The sequence below is a fragment of the Tenrec ecaudatus genome, chromosome 8 (assembly GCF_050624435.1).
Source record: "Tenrec ecaudatus isolate mTenEca1 chromosome 8, mTenEca1.hap1, whole genome shotgun sequence".
NCBI classification, from domain to species: Eukaryota; Metazoa; Chordata; class Mammalia; order Afrosoricida; family Tenrecidae; genus Tenrec; species Tenrec ecaudatus.
In genome coordinates this window covers 68570252-68592296 of record NC_134537.1, presented here as the reverse complement: position 1 = coordinate 68592296, position 22045 = coordinate 68570252, and the positions used below count along the sequence as shown (strand labels likewise).

At 44.3% G+C, this 22045-nt stretch overlaps 1 protein-coding gene across 7 annotated transcripts in view; it reads right to left on the bottom strand.

Moving 5' to 3' along the window:
- The window catches only part of ARHGEF10 (Rho guanine nucleotide exchange factor 10), a 202501-nt gene extending 182037 nt beyond the window's left edge, over nt 1-20464 (bottom strand). For 3 of the 7 annotated variants that reach the window (XM_075556416.1, XM_075556415.1, XM_075556422.1), the window contains exon 1: nt 20262-20414. The gene's annotated coding sequence lies outside the window, so the exon portion shown is untranslated. Of the gene's footprint in view, nt 1-20261 lie in introns of all 7 variants that reach the window. The other 4 variants (XM_075556417.1, XM_075556419.1, XM_075556418.1 and 1 more) reach the window with 2 other exon arrangements.
- Nucleotides 20465-22045: the final 1581 nt, after the last annotated feature.

Here is a 22045-nt window from a genome sequence, read left to right as displayed (position 1 = left end):
TTAGGCTAAAATACATGGAAAATTCACTTATACAGATTAAAAAGTTAAGTGGCTGAACACTGAGAAAATAAAGAGGATTAGATCCAAAACAAAACAAAACATTTAATGCTCATTCACTAAAGCAAAAGTAGGCCTGCAGAACTAGACATGTCACAAAAAGCAGGGGGGAAATATATATGTGTGTGTCTTTATTTGTCAAATATTAGACAACCTTAAAATCAGGAGATTCGAGCCAAAGTCCAATGATTTCTAAGACCACGATGTTGGCATAGCAGTCATCTGCTTCTTCTCACCCCAGTGTTTCAGCTTTAAGTCTAAAGTGGTATGCCAGAACCCTGAGTCTGCTAAAGGTAAAGTCTGGTTCATTTAGAGGGGCTTCCAAGTTGGACCTTTCTGATGTGGCCTGTGAAGATTTCTGTATACCTCAAAAAGCCAAAAATAAAAGTCCAGGTTTTATTTTTTTTTAAAAAAGCACAAGGCCTGGGTTGTCAAGGGCAGGAAGGAAATTCTGTCAAAATGTAAGATCAGCAACATACTACAGGGTGGATTCTCCCACTGGGGGCCTAGACATTACGTTGAATAAACACTGTATGTTGCTATATTTGTTATCTACATTTTTTTAAAACCTAAAGAATAAAGGTACAAAAACGTTGAGTAGTTCCTAAGTTGTAATTTGCAAATTTATAGTGGTAATAAGTATTATTTTCATTTGTTTAGGGCCTGCTAAGAATCAGCAACCCCCCTAACTATAGCAGGCTTTCGGAAGTCACCAGAGGGAGGGAAGGAAGGAGGGAGAGAGGGAGGAGAAAAGACGAGGGGAAGAAGGGAGGGAGGAAAGGAAGGAGGGGGGCGGGGAGAAGATTAGTTGCTGAGGCACAACAAAAGCTGGACTTAAATCAAGAAATGTGAGGGGAAAAAAAGAAAGAAATATGGAGGCAAGGGCTGGAGGGAGGAAGGGGGAGGGCTGCGTGAATGTCATGGGTACGTCATTCTTTGGTCTGTCCTTCCAGATATAACTTGCTCTCTGCTCTTTGGTGCTCATCCCCACTCCCCGCTTTCTTTTCCTGCTTCTCACTCTTGTTGTATGACTTTTCTGCTCTCTTAAACGTCCAAACTCCAGAACCAAATGTTACTTGTTGGTACAAATGTAAACCTCCCAGAGGCTAACATCCAAAATAAGTTATCTCTGATTAAATTTATGAACTATATTACAAAAATAACTAAAGATAGTTGCAAGTCACTTTTAATAAAATGTATATAATCTGTGGGTCAAAACATGTAAGTGCATGTAAGTATGTATCATATATATCATAACCTAAGGATATGACATTTTGGTCTACAATAATTCTCTCACCAGAATATAGCAACAGTTAATGTTTACATATCGGGCCTTAGCAACCTCCCAGGATGAATGCATCAGCCCCACGGCAAATCAGATGTGCTCCCAACCAAGTGAGGTACATCATGCACACCAGAGGGGATCCACATGGCCAGAGATCGAGTCATATTTCATTACAACATATGTTCTACTGCCATTGAAGATTAATTTACCGACACTGAGAAACAGTGTCTTCTCAACTACCACACAGTAAAATGAACCCATTTCCTGGAAACCTAACATGCAACTTGTTTTCATCCAAATACACAAAATAACTTGGGTTCTAGCCGTCAAATAGTCCGATCAAGGGGATGTTTTTGTTTTTTCAAACATTCCAAAGGCATTTAAACAAAATTACAGTTGCTGTATGTTATCAAAACGTGACCAAGAAGTATTAAATAATTTAATCTTGAGCTGGTAATGTCTTTGAGAAAATTTTTCAGTAAATTGGATATTCATAAAATATAGCAGAAAGATGTATAGAAAGGAGTAATCATTACACATTGCATCCAACTATCTGTTCATAACATTTTTTGTCCCTCTCAATCTCCCTTTATGAACACTGAGCTTGTGGCTAAGATCTCTTACTGCTAATTCCTGGGTGAGACCCATTGTAGTAAGTGTTTTCATGAGTGTATCCAAGCAGTACTATGATATCCCATGCCATAACACATTAATGTAAGTAAAAATACAGAGGTGAAAAGGTCACAGTGTGTTGAAGGATGCAGAGTTTAAGCTGGGGTCTGGGTTTGCTCAGCTCCATCTGGTCATTCACAGACTCTGGCTCCTTCCACTTTGTTGCAGTTACCTTCTGTATGTTGACATTGGCTATACAAGTGATACAGACGCAAATCCACACCTGCGTTTCTATCCAGGCGATGAAAGGAGCAAGAGTGTGGGGAGAAAATCCATTTCACACACAGCAGTCACACACAATCACTTCCTTCCCATTCTACGCCTGGGAACTTAAAAGTCATAGGGCCCTTCACAGCTGCCAGGGAGGATGAGAAACAGCCTAGCTGGGCAGCCTGGCAGAGAGCGAGGGAATGCATTCAGAAGGACAGGGCCCAGGCTGACTTCATACGGGTTAGCTAAAGGAATTGTAACTGCACTACACAGTATCATTATCCCCATTTTTACCATACTGCTCAAATCAAGCTGAAAAGTAACTTGGAGCCTTTCATAATTTTTCACGTAAGTCACAATGACTCACCACAATAAGGCCAATCTTCTGATGCCAAGATCGGAGGCCAAGTGAAGTCCCTCTGCCAATCTCCACATTTTCATCTCAACGGGATCAAGAGGAAGTCTGCAGGTTTCTGATAATATCCCCGTTCACTCCCCACCCCAACAATTAGCAGGAGTGCTCTGTGAGAACCAGAACAAAGTTAATAATGTCCTTTATTCCTCTTTGTGCCAGTCGCCAAGGGAAGTCAGATCTTCCATAGCATCCCTTATCCCCTGTTCATGATCCCCTTCCCATACTGTTCATGTCCATTTCTGACCCAGAGGCACCGCTCCTTAAGGTACCTTTTAGAGAATTTTAAAAAAGACACCGCTACCGTCTACCAGAAATTTGTCATAATAAAATACAATTATGAGAACTATCATATGAATAATACCCAAAAGGTATGCAAAGACCACCTGCACAACACTATTCAATACTTTTCTTAAAACTGCTCACCCCATCTACTCTTCCTCACTTGTTATGGACTAAATGGTATCCTCTTAAAATATGAGTTATATAACCTACCATCTATGCTTGTGGTATAAGCCCATTTGGGTACGGGTCTCTTTTGTTATGTAAAACAAGCAGGGTTAGTATATATGGGTACATCTTGAGGGAATCTCTTTTGAGATATACAGAGAAATTAAACACAGGGGCCAGAGAGGGAAATCGGTCGAGAGATGGAGCCCATGACGACTGACTGCCCAGCAGCAGACGAGACAAAGACTTTCCCAAAGCAGAGCGAGGAGGTCTTTCCCCGGAGCTAGTACCTTGTTGAATTCTGACTTCTAGTCTATAAATGGTGATGAAATAACTGCTTGAGAAATATGCTTTTGGATTTATGTTGTAGCCACAAAGCAAACTACCAAACTTACTAGGACTGCGTTGCTACAGGGCAGGGTAGACCTGCCCCGTGGGTTTCGGAGACGGTGCTGTTTATAGGAGTAGAAAGGCCCACCTTTCTCCCGTTATGGCAGCACTAGATAATTAAAGCACCCTCTCATTCATGAAATCCTCTCACTGTGCCCTCTGGAAGCCAGGTTTGTCATCATCCAAGTCCTCTGTAAAGTCTACCTTTCACCTGAATACCCTTTCAGGGACTCCACCAGCAGCCCTCTCAAAGGGGGAGAGATGTATGTTCTCTCTTAGAGTAGAGTAGGTGTGTTATTTCTCCCCAGTGCCATTTCCAAGCCTCCTCCCCGCCTCCTCTGGCAGGACTCGAGCTCTGGCTCTCATGCGATCATGTAGGTCTTGTTGCCACCCAGTCCTTTCCTTACTGCAGTCTTTCACCATTGCTAAGAAATCCCTCTTCTTTACTGATAGGTGTTAGAATCTGACTCACTGTTATTCTCCCAGTAGTCCTCCTGCTGTAATTATTTTTTAATGTACAAGTCTTATTGGGATGAAATCCAAGTATTATACAATTCAATAATTCGTCTACTGAAAAACATAGAAAAATACAAAACAAGCAGTCAAAAAAAGCTAACAATAAAAGCAAAATAAGAGAAAACCTCAGTTGGAGAGGAGACTGAAATGATAGGGTATTCAATTTTAACCTAGTGTATCTTTCATACTCCACTTTCCAATGCGTCCTGAATGCTATCAAGCCTCGCATTCCTGGTCTCTGCTCAGAGAGGATTCACCAGAGACTTCCTCTCCATGCATTTCCAATCACTGTTTTGTTTAACTGCTAGAAATTTTAGATGTGTCAAAAAGGGGATGAAATCAGATGTTACATTTTAACCATTCAAATAATTGGATGTATTTGAATCGACCATAGTTTTCTCTTCCAATACTCTGGTCTGATAACCGGCTAATCACGTCCCTCAACTATGGGCAGAGGGCTTAATCTATGTGTGGATCTGGAAAAAGGACTGGGGGCTTCCACTCTCATCCATAGCCTTTAAACTCTGATACCATTCCTTCCTTCAGATTTGAATTATCTTATTTACAATCCTTGGATCACATAGGCTGGTGTGCGTCTATCATATGGACTTAGTTGATACCTCACATAGATAAATGGCTGCTTGTTTGACACTTCTTCAAGACCCCAGACACCCATCTTTCTGTTAGTCAGGCACTTTCTAGTTCTTCACACATTTTGCTGTAGCACCCCTTTCTTCAGTGATTTTTTTTTTTCATGAAGGTGAGTATTAAGCAGGGCCATGGCATAAGACGCAATTGTTCGTAAAGTGGGGCTGGAATGAAGTGTGAGCCCAAATCCCATATCTATGTCTCTGGTTCACTTTCAAGATATTGTCATTTTATGTTAGAGAACATTATCAGTCATCTCCTTGGGGCATAAGGTTATTTTGTTGACAGTGTCATGAACTTAGTCCATGGTAATGAATTTAAAGCACAGCTGAGAAAGGGGAGATTATACAAGTGTAGGCTGACTACAAACTACAATACATGAATTATTTACTCGTACAATTAAGTGACTGGACACTATTAACACAAACAACAATGGGTGAATACTATTAATTGGCAGTGGCAGAACTAGGCCTTCCAGATTAATGCGTATCTTAATAAAGCAAGAAGGGTACTGAAGTAGTAAGTATATGGTTGTCGGCCATCTACCCTTGGTATAGCTGACTTCTGCTGCTTCCTTCTCACAGCACGTAGTTTCAAGCACTCACATCCAAGGACTACAGGTACGGTTAAGGGAGAGCCCAGTTCACCTAGTGGGGCTTCCACATCGAGTCCTTCTGGTGCGGCCTCTGAAGGCTGTTGTGAGCCTCAAAAACACAGGGTCTAAAATACCAGTGGTCGATAGCACGTGGCCTAGGTCAAAGAGGGCTGAATAGAAATGAAGTCTAATGAGCCCAGCTGGGAACATAGTGCCAGGCATATTCTCCCCTTGGGCTCCACAGAAGTGTGACCTGCTGGAATTCACCATGATACTTAGTAAACGGCTGCGGTACTTATTGATAATAAGGATACAATACGGCAGGTGGAACACGCTACATTTCTTGCAGCTGTGAATGACTACCATGCATTGTAGGTGCTCATCTAGCCTGTCGGTCAACTAGCGCTGCATGATTGGTGGGCTTACACAGACTCATCTCCAAGAGTTGGAGCCAGAGATGCACGGGACTAGCTCATATAAGCTCATGAGAATGACTGTTAAAATGCTCAGGTTATTAAATACAGCGATCATTAGCTGTAAACAAATTAGATTTAACAATAAATGAGCCAAAGATGTACCTCATTTCCTTTATTACACTGTTGACATCATGTATTGTTTTTAAATATTTTATTAAAATGTGTATATTTAATTATTGATAATATTAATGATAAAATAAGTAAATTACATTAAAAATAAAGGTTCTAAAAACTCAACATATCATAGTTATTCCACTATATTTCAGTATGACTCATGCGCTAGAGCAGCGGTTCTCAACCTGTGGGTCACAACTCCTTTGGGCATCAAACAACCCTTTCACAGGGTCACCCGATTAATAACAGTAGCAAATTCACAGTTATGAAGTAGCAACAAAAATAATCTTATGGTTGGGGGTCACCACAACATGAGGCACTGTATTAGAGGCTGCAGCCTTAGGAAGGCATGCTGACAGGCTACCACCATCTCGTCACAACTCATGTTCAGGGACATCACACTGACATATTAAATGAGTCACAGTGGACATACTTGCAGCAAATAGATCAGATCAGAGCTAGATAGACCGTTGATTTTCTAGATGGAAGAAAGTGTTATTTCTGGTTAAACATAAAAGCATGTTGAGCTTGTAGTTGTTACATTGGAGGATAGCAAAAAAAAAACCCGATGAAACAATATTCTTAGATTCGTAGTCTGAAACTGTTCCTGGATCCAACCCAGAAAGCTGTCATGCCATGAATGATGCACATAGCACAGAAGCTGAAAGACAATTCAGTTTAATGGATAGACTTTGTACATTTTACAAGAAATACTTTAATAGGCTATCACATATCAAATTTAATAAAATAAATTTATTTGGGAAAGAGCAGATTGGAATGAAGCTGAAAGAAAATTCAGTTTAATGGACAGAATTTGTACATTTTATCAGAAACAATTTAACAGGAGATCACATATCAAATTTGCTAAAATAAATTTATTTGGGAAAGAGCAGATTGGGATGCAGCTCCAAATATCAAATCATGTTGAGCTGAAACTGCAAACAGACTACAGATACTCTAGGAGTTTGGCAAAAATGAATAAAGTGATTTGTGATAATCAACTGGCTAAATGGAGTTTAGAATAGATTATTTTATATTTTATTATTTTAAATAAATTATGTACGATATATCCGTGATATCTGTAAAGTTTAACATAATTATAAGCACATATTTATATTAATATATTTATTTGTTGTAGAGCTAGTTCTTAAGCACTTATTAAATTATCACTAGTTGGAACTTCAACTTGCTTCACCTTCTTTGGGATGGAAGCCATCGCAATTGTCCTTGTACATTTACTACTGCAACTCCAACGGTTACTTCAGTGAATCCCCTGGGACTCTTGCCTATTCTCCCTCCCCATACTGACCTGCACTGCCAGCAATTCAATGTGAACTCAGAGCAACCGGATAGGATTGAGTATAACTCCTCCTTAAGGTTACTATAAATCATTATGGGAGCAGACAGCCAGTCATATTTTTGTCATGAAACAGCTGGTGGGTTTGAACTACTGACCCTGTGATTAACAGCCTCACATTCAACCCACTGAGCTCCTTATTTATGTTCCTTCCCAAATAGAAGACCACTAAGCGGATCCTGACCCAAAGCTACATGATATAGGAGTTCCTGAAGTTACAGAACAGTGGTTCTCAACCTGGGGGTCGCGACCCCTTTAGGAGTAGAATGACCCTTTCACAGGGTTGCCCGATCCATAACAGTAGTCAAATTACATTATGAAATAGCAACAAAAATCATTTTATGGTTGGGGGGACACAACAACATGAGGAACTATATAAGAGGTCATGGTATTAAGAAGGTTGAGAACCTCTGTTATAGATTTGTATGTGAACTATATAAGACAGGGTTCTCTAGAGCAAAACCAGGACACTGATGATTTTATATCTATTTAGATAGAGATATAACATAAGAAATAAAGTTAGTTAATCTATAGAGCAGTATAAATGGCTCAGTGCAACTCACTTCCGTGAGACAGCAAATACACTGTCAGTTCTTCAAGTCTTGAGGGGTGCTGGGTAATCCTCTCTAGAGCAATTCAGGCTACCCAGCCACTGGCAGCAAACAGAAAGACAGGTTACCAACAGTCAGCCAGATGACAGGGTCCAACAGTCCCCAGTTCAAGTGAGCTCTAGTAGCGTGGTGAAATGGGTCTTGAAGGAACTTCAGACTAGAGTGACACAGTCCACGGGTTAGGTGTCCCACAAGGAGTGTAGCTTGCAAATTGAGGCAGAGAACAAGTTAAGGCAGCCACACACCGGTCTGATCATCAAAGAGCAAGAGACAAGAAAGGTGAGGCTCGCTGAGCCATTTATCTCTCCACCCACATGTTCATTGACCAGATTGGCACATAAGCCTACATGTCACATGAAAAGACAGCCTCATCTTTCTCCTGAAGAGCAACCCGCAGGTTTAAAACACCAACCATGTGGTTAGCAATCCAATGTTTACTCAATAGCAGCCCTAGGGTTTCTTTCTCTCCATATTAGAAGCAATCCTGGCTCCTCATGGTAATCATCATTAATAGCCCTGCCCATATGAAAACTCATTCATTACCTGTTGGTTCATGGTGTCAAAAGTTATGGCAAGAAACAGTCTCTGGTTCAAGAGGCAGTGGTTCTCAACCTGTGGGTCATGACCCCTTTGGGAGCCGAACGACCCTTTCACAGGGGTCACCTAGTTCACAACAGTTGCAAAATTAAGAAGTTATGAAGTAGCAACAAAAATAATTTTATGGTGGGGGGGGGTGTGTGTGTCACCGCCACATGAAGAACTGTATGAAAGGGTCACAGCATCAGGAAAGTTGAGAACCACTACCTTAATGTGTTCTCTGGTGTAAACCTCCTTCTTCCCATCCCTAGTCACCACTTCTTGTCCCTAAGAAGTAGCGAGACAGTGGTGATTCTAACGTGGGAAACTCCGGTTCCATGCCTCTGCATCGTGTGAAGCCACCACTCATCTGTCAGTGGAGCTATGCCTGTTGCTGTGATGCTAAACCATGTTTCGTCAAGGTTCTAGACAAAGATCAAGAAGGAAGAAAGACCAATTTCCAAAAATCAGCCAAGGAAAACCCTAGAGACCGGAGTGGTTGGATCCACAGCCAATTCTGGGGATGGTGCAGGACTGCCCGGGCAACATTTCATTCCCTCGAGCACGGGCTGCCATGAATCAGGGACTGCTGGGTAGCAGCTAATAAAGACAACACAAGTAAGATGGTGAGAGAGACTGAATGACAGCACCCTGAAGGATAGGCACCCCACACCAACCCGGTGCCTCGGATGGCCTTTAATAGACCACTCCGTCATTCTGTTAGGCCAGCTATTACGAGGTGATGTCTAAGGTATGTGGGACCAGCGGAGCCCTAGTCAGGTGCTCACGGTTCACCTTCCTTCACTGTGAACAGAACGCCTGGCCTGTGGGATGTTACCCAGAACCACTGGATGGTCTGACATTCTGTACAGTTGAGCGGGGGTAAGGTGCTGTGAGCTCACTACAGCAGCTCACTGGTGAACAAAAATTAAGAACAGAAGATGAGAAGAGGCAACATACTCACCATCTCTAATTTTTCTCCACTCATTCTCCACAATGACTCCAAGATTTCCCTCCCACCAGGAATGCTAACCCCCACCCCCACCCCCGCGGCCCACTGTTCTTGTCACCATCACTGATTGCACAATGCAATGCAATATTTGCTTCTCAAGCCTTGTCTTACTCAACCTTACTCAAAGCAGAATTTGATATTCCCTCTTCCTTGCAATACTAGGGATTGTGGGTTTCCACAACACCACAGTCGAAACAAAACCACCACAACAAATAGCACTGCTGTTGAGATGACTTATCCTATCATACGAAGTACAACTTCCCAGAGAGCTTCAGAACCTAGAGATCTTCCTGGAGTCTGACTGCCCTAGCTTTCTCCCTCCAAGCAGCTGTTCCGTTCAAACCCCAACTCTTCGGCTGGCAGCAGAGTGCTTCCCACCAGGGCTCCTCCACAGCACCAGCCTGGCATCAGTGCTCCTACGACAAAGGCTTCTCCTTCTCTGTCTTGATGTCCTTGAGCTCAGTCCTGGGACCACAGTTTTTTCTGGCTTTAATCTCTTTCTTGGTTAACTGAACCAGTCTCACGGCTTTAAAAATTTTTTTTAATCATTTTATTGGGGGTTGGTACAGCTCTTATTACAACCCATCCATCCATCCATTGTATCAAGCACTTTTGTACATATGTTGCCATCATCATTTCCAAAACAGTTTCTTTCTACTTGAATCCCTGGTATCAGCTCATTTTCCCCCTCCCCCACCTTCCCTCCCCCATGATCCCTTGCTAATTTATAAATTTTTTTCTCTCTCACACAGCTTTAAATACCACTTAAAACCTTCTGTAAATCTCTGAGTTTTATATTCATCTATCAAGCTGCCTGACACTAGTTCATTAGATGTTTATTAAGTATTTCAAATTTAGCATGTCTAAAATTGCATGTCTGAAATAGCCTACCAAAACCTCATTCTTCCATTGGCGTGGGTCAAATTCTTCTTTCTTACACATTTAATTAGCCAGCAAAAGAAATTTTTCAGCCCACAAATCTTTTTATTCTATTTTAATGTTGTATATTCAGTTTGACAAACCGTTTCTCACTGCTTCCACTGCTGCCTACCTCGTCCACCCATCGTCATTGCCTGAGCCGCTGCAAAGCCTCAAAACCCCCTCTCCCCATCGTCATTGCCTGAGCCGCTGCAAAGCCTCAAAACCCCCCTCTCCCCATCGTCATTGCCTGAGCCGCTGCAAAGCCTCAAAACCCCCTCTCCCCATCATCAGTGCCTGAGCCGCTGCAAAGCCTCAAAACCCCCCTCTCCCCATCGTCAGTGCCTGAGCCGCTGCAAAGCCTCAAAACCCCCCTCTCCCCATCGTCATTGCCTGAGCCGCTGCAAAGCCTCAAAACCCCCTCTCCCCATCATCAGTGCCTGAGTCACTGCAAAGCCTCAAAACCCCCTCTCCCCATCGTCATTGCCTGAGCCGCTGCAAAGCCTCAAAACCCCCTCTCCCCATCGTCAGTGCCTGAGCCGCTGCAAAGCCTCAAAACCCCCTCTCCCCATCGTCATTGCCTGAGCCGCTGCAAAGCCTCAAAACCCCCTCTCCCCATCGTCATTGCCTGAGCCGCTGCAAAGCCTCAAAACCCCCTCTCGCGCCTCTTCTTGTCCTTCCCTAGCCTATTCTCAGTGCGACAGCCAGAAAGAATCTGTTGACACTCAGCCTGCCGCCACTGGCGTGTCGCCAGCTCACAGCGACCCTATGTACGTGATCCAGGAGCAGACAACCTCATCTTTCTTCCGCGGGGCAACTGAAGGGTTTGAACCACCAACTTGGTGCTCACCAATCCAAAACTTACCCGACAATACCACCAGGGCTCTTTAGTGAAACATCCGCCCAAAACTCATGGCCATCGAGTTGATGGTGACTCATAGAAAACCTGTAGGACAGGGTAGAACTGCCCCTGTGAGTTTCCAAGACTATAGCTATTTAAGGGGCCAGAAAGCCCCAGCTTTCTCCCTCTGTGCGGGCTAGTGGTTTTGAACTGCTGATCTTGTGGATCACAGCCGAATGCATAACCACCATGCCATCGGGGCTCCTCCGTTCAAATACTCTGAAGGCTTTCCATCTCGCGCTTTAACGTCTCTGATTCCAAGTGCTACCACTGGCCCCTTCACTGTGGAGCTCCCGCCACCGTCCTTCCCGCTGCTCCTGAAGACGCCAGGCGCACGGCTGCCTCGGGCTTTCTTGCCCACTGAGCCTCCGCCTGGGATGCTCTCGCTCAGATAGCAGCCAGGCACCCTCTGTAATTCTTTCTCCAAGCACCAACTGCTTGGTGAAACCTTCATAACCAGTGATCTGCTCCATCAGGTTCACTGCAACTACTGAGCTGATTCTAACTGATAGGAACCCTCTTGGTCAGGGGAGAATTCGCCCATAGGGTTTCCAAGTCTGTAATCTCCACAGAAGCAAACAGTAGCTGACGTTTCAAGCAGCAATGGACTGCTTCACTACTGCGCCGGCCCTTCCTGCAAAGATTAATGCCCCCAAAGGGGGAAAATCCCACTGTGTCAAAGCCGGACTCATAGCAACCTTAGAGAATAGAGAACTAAGGTTTCCAAGGCTGTCACATTTTCCCCCTTTAGCTCAGCGGCACAGTTCCGTCTTGGGTTGAATTTTTGTTGTTGTTGAGAATATACACTGCAACATATGCACCAGTTCAACCATGTCCATGCATGCGCATCGGTGACACTGGCCCGTTCGTCCAGGGGTGCGGGCAGCCTTTCTTCCCTCCTCCACCAGCAGCATCACACTGCCCCCCGGGGTCCGGGCCTAAGCTTTCCAGTTGTGGCTGTCAATTTAAAACCCTACTGGGAGTTCTTAAAAGAGCACCCTGCCGCAGACATTTTTGTGAGTAAAGGCAACTGTTGTCTGTAAGGAGGCTCCAGCCACAGTTTTGCTTTCCATTGGAAAGACTCTCAGAGCACCGTGAGTAGCTGCGTGTTCGCGCACACCGCACAGCTTCAGGAGGATGGAGTCAAGGCTGCAGCCTATAAAGGAACGGGTAGGTGGCCGCTGCCTCCTCTCGCAGAGCACCTGGCGGGTTCCAACCAGCAACTCTTGGTTTGCCTTTTTTTTATGATTCTAGCTAGGATGTATTAAGCCATACATGCAAAACTGTGCTAATTGCATTAGCAAAAGATCAATGTAAAAACACTCCACAGTTCTGCAATGGTCAATTAAAAACAAGTTTCTTCCAGGGGTTGAAAGGCCCAACGCTGTGTGCTTGCTAGTGTGCCAGCTGTATAGGTGGTTAGCCTGGAGCGGACCGGCCCTCACAGACCCAAAGGGGAAACTACAACGGAAGCGGTGTGTCCACGGGAGGGAGGCCGGGTTAGTCAGGCTAGTGTTGGCAATCTGGCAAGGCAGCGAGGTTAGAGAAGGTGCCGATGGAGGCAGCAGCCACTATTTGACCGTTCTGCCTCGTTACTAGGGACATAAGGGGAAGCACTTCATCAGCATTGAGGAAAGAAATGTGACCAAGCAATGCACTGGTATCTGCACAGACTGGTCTAGCGCATTCTCAGAAAGACTATAGGTACAAGGAGCCATTGCTCGTGAGGCAGGGGCTCCAGAGAAGCATGTGCTTCGAGGGGTCTGCGGTGGGCAGAGATGAGGGCTGCCCCTCGGGGAGGGGTGGCAGGCACGGGGAGCAGGGGCTGGGGACACAGCCCACCGCCGTCCGCCTCCTCTGCCAACCAGCAACTTTTTGATTAGCAGCCAAACATTTATCTAGTCTGCCACCAGGAGTCCTCTGGTAATAGAAGCTAGAAAACCCCAGACGAACCCTCCTGGTACAGCGGTTACATGTTGGGCTAAGATCCCAAAGGTCGGCAGTGTGAACCCACCAGCCATGGGAGATGGATGGGGTGTTCTATCCTGTCAAGAGTGAGTCTCAGAAAGTCACGGGCAGTTCTACTCTGTCCTAGAGGTCACTATGAGTCAGCACTGAGTCAGTGGCAGTGAATTGGTTCGTGGTTTGTTTGTGTTTTAGAAAATCCTGTGACATAGTTCTAGTCTGTCTCATAGGATCATTAACAGCACACAAGTGAGGCCTTACTCGGCCACTTCTTTAAAAATGCAAACTCCTCCCTCCCTGATCAGAACTCCCTAATTCCCTTTCTTGCTTTCTTTTTCCACAGCATTTACTATCTCCAAAAATATAGTTTACTTGTTGATCATTTTTCTCTTAAATCCTAGGAGGCTCCACGTAGTTCACTGCCTACTCTTGAGACTTTACGAGCGGCTCGCCCTTCAGAAAAAAAGCTGCCATCAAGTCAGTTCCGACTCAAGGTGACCTCCTGCAGGCGGTTCTGCATGCTGCCTTTTCTGCAGGAGGTTGCAGACCTTCCTCAGAGGCATCTCCGAACAGCCTGATGCACAACTGAAGGAAACGCTGCCCGGGGCGCCCCGGCCTCACAATTGCTCTGCTAGTGGAGACCCTCTTTGTAGCCACGGTGGCAACCCGTCTCTTAAAGGGCTTCTCCTCTTTTGCTGTCCCTCCAATTGACAATATAACTAGATTACTCCGTATTCTTTACTATCATGTAAACTAAATGTACACATTCCCATTGGCCAAAGGACTGCTCCGTCTTTAGAGAAGTACCTTTCTTTTCCAGTTTGAAACTTAAAATACATATTTATTTATGTATATGTATATAGATACATGGAAAAATGGAATTAAGTCCATTTTAGCCCTGAGAAGCTAAGACCTAAAGGGATGGCTTAAGAGTTTAACTCATTTCGCTTCTTGGTCAGAAGTGTCAAGGGAAGGTGCTCATAGGTGTCTCCTTGGTTCCATGAGGCTTCTCAAAACCAGGAATGCAGGAGAGAAGTGCCCATTGACTACAGCCACGGAAGCTTCCTGCAATCAGAAGCACTTGAACTGGAAAAACAAACCCCTTCAACACGCAATTGTGTGGGAAATGAAACATTTTCTTTGATTATACATATATACACATAATTTCCTGTCCTTCACTCCAATCCAAAATGTCACATTGCCAAGTCTTCTCTCCTACACACACACACACACACACACACACACACACACACACACACACACACACAACCTCACTGTCACTGAGTTGATTACAACTCATGGCAGCTCTATAGGACAGGGTAAAATTCCCCTATGGGTTTCCAAGACTGTGACTCTGTCCAGGAGGAGAAAACCCCTTTTGTCTCCTGAGGAGCAGCTGGTGGTTTTGAACTGCCGACCTCGTGGTTAGCAGTCTGACGTGTAAACACTATACCACCAGAGCTCCTACACAACATAGTACAGAAGGCACGTTGCTCTTTAAACCAAAAATAGAAAAAGGAAAAAAACCAAACCAGCTACCACTGGGTCTATTCTGACTCGCAGCAACCGTGTATGGGGTCTCCCAGCCTGTAAACCTACATGGAAGCAGATTGCTTCATCGTTCTCCATGGACCCCAGACTTCCAACGGTTACCTGGCAGTGCCGGAGGGTTCCTTGGTTGCTCTTTAGAGGGAATGAAAAGAGAACTTCCCCGCCCCAAATCTACTGTTGGCAGAGTATTATTGCAGAGATTGCACATAATTAGAAACATAAATCATTTCTCCCTGGTAAAACTACCTATGATTAGTTTCCCAAATATTTTTGCCATCTGGCAAAATGCTGCACCTTTCATTCCTTCCTATGAAATCACCAGGGGAAAGGCATGTCTGGACGTTATTCACGGCACAGCGGAGCCTGCAGTAAGTAGTCTTGGTTGGCTCCTCTAGGCTCCTCTGCACATTCGGCAGCACATTCTGCCATGACTTCTGGACCATAAATGGTAAAGTGTGTCCCTGTACAGTGCCTGGAACCTAATGGCGAACTTAGATTACAATTCCAGTTGGAAAATGGTCTATTGTAGTTAACACTGGACAAGAACATTTAAAGATAGGAATCTCTCTCAAACGGTCGCTTTGTAAAAAGTGGTTCTTCTGGCTGAACTCACAGATTACCCACACAAGTGACATTCAGCCACAGCCTTGCTGATGGGGCTGGCAACATGCTGGACGTGAATCAATGCACCATAGTCATGAGCGGCTTCCCACAGAGCTGCTGAATCAAGCACTTGAGAATAAAATGTGAATCAACTTCCTTATCACTTTTGCAAGGGAGCAGGCCAAAGCTAGGAGTTCAGTCTGTGCCCTTGGACGCGAGAAAGCTGGCTGGCCCACACAGAGCTACCACCGTAGGGTGGCCTCAGCAACAGCTTCGTTTTTTTATCCGACTGACATGGCCCAGAACAGACAAGCACATACAATAAGTAAAAGAAACATCAAATTCTTTCCATCATAGCTCAGTGTTTCTCACACAGAAACACACTATGAGCGTCTGAAATGAGATCATCTGGAGCTCCTGGAGTTGAAGCTACCATGGTCCCACAGGTAGACCAACAGCGCTCTGACCTCAGTGCCTGTTTTCCTGGGACTTCCAAGTTACCACTGAGAACAGGGAGAAACGTCCCCTATTCCCCAGACCAGCCAAGGGAGGCAAACCCCCATGGCCATCTAGTCGATTTTAAACCCAGATAGACTCTAGAAGACTGTGTGGTGCTGCCCGGTAGGGGTTCCGATGCTGTGGATCTTTACAGAAGCAGAATAGCTCATCTTCCGTGCTGGACTTTGGGTTAGCAGGCAAGAGCTTAACCACAAGATTACAGAGTTGCTGCGTTTGCTTGACAAGGACGCAGGTAAGCTAAAATCCTTGGCAATATCCTTTCTAGAGAACTAAGAAAAAAGTTTCTTATTTTGAAGCTTCTGCTTAGATGGGTATTTAACACAGCTTTAGCTGGTGGCACAGTAAGCTAAGCATTAGGTTGGTGGTTCAAACTCACCAGCTGCCCTTCAGGGGGAAAAGATGAGGCTGTCTGCTCAAGTAAAGATATACAGCCTCAGGAACCACCTGGAGCAGTTCTACTCTGCCCAGGAGGGTGGCTATAAGATGGGATAACTCGATAGCAGTGGGTGGGTTTAGCTGTACTCAATTCATTCATTTCCCTCATATTCATTAATGAAAATCAGAAATGAAATTAGTATATTTTTCTTTTCAGAAAAGCCAAAGGAATAATAAAACAATGCATCTAAAATGAAAACGTTGGTCAAAACTTTTATAAAACCCAAACTCACCGCTATCCAGTCGATTCCAACGCCCAGTGATCCTCCATCTTTTATAGTCAGCTCTTAATGTCCACACCAATGTCAGCTAATGCAAGTTCAGGAACCGTATATGTATTTAATTTTGAAGTTTATCTTTGGTTATTTACATTTCAAAGTGGATGTCCACATTGCCTTCTATTAAATAAGTAAAACCAGACCACAAAAACTGTTTCCCAAAAGCTAGAAAAACATGTCAACTCAGTCTCCTTGCAATCCAGGCCATGAAGAAAACACAGAGCACTACTACCTCAAAACACAAAGCACATGCAGGCCTTCTGGAGAATTGCACAGCACGCCTGTAAAAAGTCTCTTTGCGATTTTCGTCACTGGCATTTACAGTGTGTTCAGGCAATCCTAGCCATTCTTGTTGTTTTCTTCACAAATGTTTTAGCTTCAAAAGTCACCAGAAAGGTTTGGGGGCTTAGAAAGATATCGGGTTAACCTGCACCTTTAAGCCTCATCTTTCTTCCACAGAGCAGCTGGTGGTTTTGGAAGAAGTGTTGACCTTGCTTTTAGCAAGCCCAACCCGTAACCCAACACACCACCAGGGCTGGCCCGCTGGAAGATGCTCTTAGCTGAGCTAATTTCTCAATGTGCGTGAAATGCACACAAAAATACCGAGACTTAAACTCTTTCGAGAAGACCCTGCTGGCATGGTGGCTACGATTGGGCTGCTAATCTCAAGGTCAGGATTTCTAAACCTCCAGCAACTCCACAGGACGAAGACCAGCTCAGCAGGAGAAAGACAGGTCTTTCTACTCCCATCAAGAGTTACAGTCTTGTCAATGCACAGGGACAGTTCGATCCTGTCCTACAGGGTTGGCATCCACTCGAGGGCAGTGGGTTTGGTTTGGTTTCGGCTCCCATAAAGAACTACAGCCTCTGACATTCAAAGGGGCAGTTCCACTTGTCCTGTTGGAACTATGTCAGAATCAACTCAATAGCAATGAGTAAACTCTCCACTTCCCTCTCTCACACAAGACATCACACTACGACTCTTGACATTTTGCTTTAAAATAATTTCTATCATAATGGGGTCATGTATAAAAGAGTAGAATGGTAAGGCTAATTTAAAAATATATATATTTTAAAATCACATAAAAAAGAAATTAAATCTGAATTATATATAGACAGCATCTTCTACGAGCAGATGTGCTGCTTTAATTATATTAAGAGGAAAAGTAATGATGGAAGGAAAGACATAATACTAGAACTAATGATTTCTCAATTTTACAATCAAAATTTTAAAAATCCATACACAATTATAGAGAAAAAATAAGTCCTAGGCTTGGAAGTTTTTAAAAGACTAAATTAGAGTGGGTTAAGAAAATCCTAAACCAACTCATAGCAACCATATTGAACCTACCAGAACTGCTCCTTGGGGTTTCCAAGGCTGAAATCTTTACGGAAACAGCCTGCCACTCTTTCTGCTGGTGGGTTAGAACGAGCTAGCTCTACTTGGCAGCTGAGCGAGTTAATGAGTGCACTACCAGCCTCTTAGATTTGGGGAAGACAGGGGATATGAGTCTTCGGGGTGGTCCGAGATGATTAGGCCATTTCCCGCTCTCCTGTGTGAATACTGTATCGCCTTTCTCCAGGCTGGGAGGTTTCAGGGCTGTGGCAAAGATACCTCAGCTTAGCAGGGTCCCACTCGCTGCCCCCATCAGACTGGAGACCCCACACTTTCCTTAGCACCCACTCTTGCTTGCCCATCCCCCACAAGAATTTCATCAAGGGTCCAAGCTGCTCTTTAACATTCCTCTCAGATTTTTATCAAGTTTATCTAAACCTGGAACGCAATTTTCTATTGTTAATCTCGCCAAAATTTTCCCTTTCATTAGTCCCAAAAGTTCTAATATTAGAGTTCTAAAAGCTTGGATGGTTGCAAGACCTGTAATTCTACTTAGTAGATGCTTGGCGACATTTCCCTTCTGTCGTATTACACTCCACTTACCTTTCTGCCCATGCAAAATGTAAGTGGCATGAATTAAACAGATCAGCTTTGACTATCTTGAGATCTAAATTTTTCATTGTAGTCCTTCTCTCATTGTAATATTCTTATTTTTCATTAAAGTTTTAAATTATTATTTACCAAATGATATAACCACAATTACCATATTTTTAGTTTGCTCTAGTTTATGGAGAACATTTTTAGTTTAAAAACTATGTTCACACATATTGGCTTCCAACAACTGTATGTCCATAAGAAGGATGACTTCACTCACATAAGCAGTATCAGGAACTACCCTGAGTCTCCTAGTTCCAAGCGCTTCCAGACCACCAACATGTACCTGGAATATTCTCAGAGTGTTCAACACATATACACAAATTTCAAAGAAAATGCCACACATCAAAACATCAAGATATCTAATTTAGTTAAACTGGGAAGGCAAACATTAACTTTTAAGAGATAAAAAAATCTATTTGAATTTTACCTCATTCCTAGTTTTCTACAACTCTTTGGATAAGAACTCGCCTAGGAGAAAAGACGAATCAATTATAAACTAGCACCTTTTCATATGAATTACTTTTCTTATTGACAAGAAATCTATACCTGATTATAAAAATGTATTATGTCTATAAATGCAGCTAGTGATCTCTAACTCATGTCCTAAAGCTAATGAACAAATGCCAGTACAGCTAAAGTGGCAAATTATATTTTTCAAAATATACAAAGAGTAAACCTCATGACCATCTTTTCTTAAAAAGTTATTTCCTTCAAAATATACTTTTTAAAGTAATACATGGACAGTGAGAACATTGGCCTTGAAGTTTTCTAACTGCAGAAAAATTAAGTAACCTTTGCATCTTATCTAGAATCTCGACAGCTATTTAATTCATACTTTATGGCTCAACCAAATAAAAGAATAAAATTCTATGTTTCGAGTAATAATTTTGACCTCTGGCAAAAGTTAGTAATTGGAAATTGAGAATACATCTGTTGCTTTCACAACAAATGCGGGCATCCAATTGGGTCCTGTTTATGCAGAAATTCACACTCAAACTTCAAGGTTCAGAGAGGAGAAATGGTGCCAATGGGGATCCAGGAGGCACCTGCGAACCAATCAACTCACAGCTGTGGTTTAGTCCCATGTGCAACGCTGGGCTATGGCGTAGAATGGGAAAGACTTGTTAGTTATGTTTTTAAATAGTAACTATCTTCATCCAAATGTAGGCCAAGTAATTTTGTCTTTATAAGAAAATATGTTACTGTCCCCACATAAAAACCTCAAGGCATTAGTCTTCCTGCCACCTGATTGATTTACAGGTTTAAACAACGCAGCCCAAGCACCACTTAAGATTTAGAGCTACGCCCCAGGACTGAAGGATGTGCTCATGACATATTTTCCTGATGGGAGCTGATAAGAACAAAGGAAGACGGTTAACGGTGCCTCTTGGTTTCACGTTATTTGCATTGTTTGTACACAGGAAGATAGCACACTCCTCACAAAATGTTATTTCACAGTCCCGCAAAAAACTCAGGGGCCGCCTGGGATTCAAGTACTTGTTAGCCTGTCATTGGGTCAAAAAGCGGAGTCGAACAGAAGTGCAAAACCTTAAGAGGGGACATGAAATCTTCCGTCTCCATGAAATAAGGCATTTTGGATGCTTCCTTTCAGAAGATCCCCATCCTCTCCAATCACGGTGCGCCCGAAGTGCGAGCGACACGTCACGGAGTTTGCCTGCGGCACCCCGGCGCCCCTCTCCGAGGTCTGGGCACTCACCATCCGAACTTCGGGTCCTCGGAGGATGCCCGCTCCGCCCGGGACGGCCCGGCCTCGGCTGCGGCCCTCCCGCGACGCCGCGGCTGCCACACCCGCAGTCAGCGCCCGCCGGCTTGGGATACACTTTGGGATCAGCCCAGGAGAGTGAGCAACCTTGTCCCGCTCCGGGCGCCGTGATTGGTGGGGCGCGGCCCGTCTCGAGAGCTCATTGGCCACTGCTCCTGCCCGTTTCCCGGCGGCAGTCCGAGCCGGGCCAGCCCGGGGGCGGGCCGAGTCCGCGGGGGCAGCCGGCTCCGCCCCGGAGTCCTGGGCATTCCAGAGCGGCCACGTGACCGGCCCCGCGCGCCCCCGCGAGCGCCGCGCCCGCGGACCGCTCCCCCGGGCGCTTCGCTCCTCCCAACGCCCCGCACCTGGCGCCGCGGCTGCGGGCCCTCCGGGCTGCGCGCGGGGAGCGCGGTTTCGGGATGAGCGTTCTCAGGGAGCCGCCATCCGTTTTCCTTTGCCAACGGATCTCGTCAACCGGGCGTAGAGAGGAAGGGAGTGTCCCTGATCCACAGAACACCCACTGCCCTCAGCCTGCCAAGCTTTGGGCGTTTGAAAATACAAGCATTTCACTCACATTTCTGAGACGATTTTTTAAAGCTTGTCTCTAAACAAGAATCGCTACTTTTACATCAGTTCAAGAATTCTGTGGCGCGTGGAGTCAGAAGACTAATAACAGTGAATCGCTTCACCTTTCTGTTGGGCCCTTTATTAAAAGCATTATTATGCTATGAGTCCACTTGTGGCTAAAAACGTGTATGCATATACTTAGCTCTGCATTGAAACGTTCCAGAGAGGAGCAACAGGAGACTTGCAAAGTAGAAACCTTCGCTTCTTCCCCTTCTGTCCTGTTGGAAGTTTTTCCTTACGAGCACCCACTTTATAATTTTTCAACAGCAACAACATAGTGTTATAATCACTAGAAGAAGAATCTTGAGATGAAAATATCTTTAGCAAGCATACAAACAAACCCTAATGACAACTAAAGAATCTGATCTATACCCTAGCGAGCACGTTTAACAGATGTTTTAACAGATGTAGGCTCCTCGCCCTTCACAGAAACTCAGTACCACAGACATCATTGAAACTCAGAATTGCAGAGCTGCCAGATCCCTTTGAGATCATCTAGTCTCCTCCTCTTGTTTGGCCAAAAATATGAAGTCGTTATATCAAACTACAAGTTCATTGCCAGGAATGAATTCCAACTCATAAAGTAGGTGTGTGAAAGTTAAATGTCAACTTCAAGCATTGAGTGCTCTTAAAGCTTAAATGTTCTGTAATAAGCTAACACAAAGAGTACAATGGTTAGGTATTAATAAATAATAATGGGAAACATAATACTCTGCTTTGTCTAATCTGGAAGTCCATGAGTGAGCCTGCTAGTATTTGAAATACCAGTGACAGCTTCCAGCATCACAATATGCAAACCACTACAATAGAAACACTGACAGATGAGCGAGTGTGTTAATCTGGGTACTTTAGAGAAACAAATCCACAGAAACTCATGTATAAGAGAACGTTTTATATAAAGATTAAGTGTGCATCACGAAAACATCCCAACCCAGTTCTGCCCAAGCCCACAAGTCCAACATTAACCCATATGTCCAACACCAATCCACAAAGTCCTCCTCCATCTCACAAAATACACACAATAACGCCAACTGCAGGAGGAAAGCGGAGTCAGTGAATGTGTAAGCATCTCAGTCCTGGCAGGAGTCTCCACATGGCTGCTCCAGCACCCA